This window comes from Anarrhichthys ocellatus, unplaced genomic scaffold (assembly GCF_004355925.1).
Source record: "Anarrhichthys ocellatus isolate YVR2014 unplaced genomic scaffold, GSC_Weel_1.0 scaffold6728, whole genome shotgun sequence".
NCBI classification, from domain to species: Eukaryota; Metazoa; Chordata; class Actinopteri; order Perciformes; family Anarhichadidae; genus Anarrhichthys; species Anarrhichthys ocellatus.
In genome coordinates, this window is record NW_022286702.1 from 1 (window position 1) to 2,720 (window position 2,720).

At 46.4% G+C, this 2,720-nt stretch overlaps 1 long non-coding RNA gene across 1 annotated transcript; it reads right to left on the reverse strand.

The window, feature by feature from the left end:
• Positions 1 to 6: 6 nt before the first annotated feature.
• LOC116380298 (uncharacterized) lies at positions 7 to 2,714 on the reverse strand. The gene is made up of 3 exons (XR_004212534.1): positions 1,309 to 2,714; positions 930 to 977; positions 7 to 806 (listed from the first exon to the last, which is right to left on the reverse strand). It is a non-coding gene; the product is annotated as an uncharacterized LOC116380298 (long non-coding RNA).
• Positions 2,715 to 2,720: the final 6 nt, after the last annotated feature.

Here is a 2,720-nt window from a genome sequence, read left to right on the forward strand (position 1 = left end):
GTGAGAGTGTGTGTGAGAGTGTGAGTGTGAGTGTGTGTGTGAGTGTGTTTGGTGTCATGCATTGTGTATTATTAATGTTCAGATGAGGGAATGAAAAAGTGCTTTATGTATAAAGTAAATGCATATAAATATAAATATTATGAAGCAGAATGTTGTATTATCTTTTGAGTTAGAAGAGTTTAAAAGTTCAGCTTTAAAACATCAAAATATAAAACATGTCTGACTCTTGATATTTGAAGTCCAGCAGCTCAACATGCTTCATAAACATCAGATCTGAGTTAGAGTCTCAGTAGATACTCAGTGATGTGCATGAGCTTTGGTAAATATTCCCCACAGCGCCTTCATCACTCGTATATATTTAGTGTCTCTCATCAGTTAAAACTTAAAAACTTCACTCATCTGAAGTCAGAACTTATTTAACGTTCTGGTGAGCATGAAAAATATTTAGCTTTTAACAAAAACACTAATTAAACAATCTATAAAACCTGATGTAAAGTAGAAATATTAAAATAATATTATTACTGATGCATTCAACTCATTCTACTTGATTCATCAGAGACAGACATCAGTAGATCTGCAACTCGTCTCGTGACGTCCAGTAATGAGTGTGTGCTAGAGGACAGGTCAACACTATGTAACCACGACTCATCATTTCCTCACACTGCACTTCATCACAAGCCCCGCCCATTACCTCCTGGGGAACCGGTCAGTGGGCGGGGTCTGTTCATGACGTTACTAACCCTGACAGGTGAGTGACACTTACCTAGTTTTATGTATCCGTTATCAGTCAGCAGGATGTTCGCCCCCTGCAGAAGAAACACAAACGGTTAGCTCGCTGCTGTAGCTACGCTAAATATAAACACTTCAATTCATGACACAGCTAGAAAAGATACAGTTCAATGGTTTATTATTATTATTATTAAGCTCACCTTAATGTCTCTGTGCATTTTTCCTTTGCTGTGCAGGTAGAAGAGTCCCTGTAGAACACACTCACTGTATTACAATCTGATTGGTCAGAACCTGGAGGGTTTAAGAATCTGATTGGACAGAACCTGGAGGGTCTAGGAATCTGATTGGACAGAACCTGGAGGGTCTAAGAATCTGATTGGACAGAACCTGGAGGGTCAAAGAATCTGATTGGACAGAACCTGGAGGGTCTAAGAATCTGATTAGACGGAACCTGGAGGATCTAAGAATCTGATTAGACAGAACCTGGATGGTCAAATAATCTGATTGGACAGAACCTGGAGGGTCTAGGAATCTGATTGGACAGAACCTGGAGGGTCTAAGAATCTGATTGGATGTTACCTGCAGTGTTTCCCGTAGAATGTACGCGATCTGGGACTCGGCCAGTGGACCAGTTACTGAAAGACAAAACCACAGAACCAAACGTTGTTTAGTCATCACACCAGCATGCAGCTGTCGGACCCCGCCTCTGGACCAGTGCATGCTGGGACACACGTCGGCTGTCACACCCCGTTTCCTGTATATGTCTCTATATTTTCTTTAAACATTCACACAATGGAACAAAAACATGTGTCCAACATGGTAGCAGGCAGACAGTAGAGAACAACAGTCTCTGGTCTGGCCTGCTACCAAGAGTCTCTGGTCCGTCCTGCTATTGCTACCGACAGTCTCTGGTCCGGCCTGCTACCGACAGTCTCTGGTCCGGACTTCTACCGGCAGTCTCTGGTCCGGCCTGCTACTGGCAGTCTCTGGTCCAGCCTGCTACCGGCAGTCTCTGGTCCGGCCTGCTACCGGCAGTCTCTGGTCTGGACTTCTACCGACAGTCTCTGGTCTGGCCTGCTATTGCTACCAACCAGTCTCTGGTCCGGCCTGCTACCAACCAGTCTCTGGTCTGGCCTAGCTGCTAGCATTTAGCCTGCAGCCCGCTAGCCAACCTTGACACGCAGGCCTCCAGCTAGCTGACCCCAGTGCAAATAGCTTCGTATCTGCTCCAGCCCGGAACTGGGCTGGCAATATCTCCGAGGTATCCAAAGGGTCGTGGTTCATAGACCCCCTACCGCAGGGTGGGTGGGTCTATGAAGCGATGATCACTTCATCTGCGGGTGAAAAACACCTGCAGGCAGGAGGTGGAGCTACAACACGGTCTGACAGATGTGTGTGTGTGAGGCTTCCTTTCTGACTGAAGTGAGTTTAAATCTGTTTAAATCGTTATCTGTCTGCAGGGAGTCTGTTTGTGGTCGTCCTCCTCCTCTCTCTGCAGGGGGGCCCAGCGTAGTCTCAGACCAGCAGGGGGGCAGTGCGGTGGTGGTTGGTGGCTCTGGTGGTTTAATGGTTTAATGAAACCGAGCAGCCGGCATCTCACCGCTGGGGGCCTCATTAAGGCTCCTGACGACGCCTCCGGCTCGTCCTTAATGAACGAGGGGATGTGAAGGCAGGGGTGGGTGTTGTCATGGCAACAGGACAGCTGACGGGTGTGTGTGTGCATTAAGAGATTTAAAGATGGACGCCCTCACATCGAAAACGCTCTCATTACCGAGCAGAGTTCAGAGGTTTGTGGCCTTCAAAAAGCTGCAGGAAAGTTAAACTTCTGTTATTCTGACAAACTGGAGCTAAAAACGATCGAGTTCTTTAAAACGATCTTCAAAGTGTTTCACATCCGACTGACTGAAGGGATCAGAAACCAGAGGAAACACATCATGTGATCATAAACCAGAGGAAACACATCATGTGATCATAAACCACAGGAAACACAT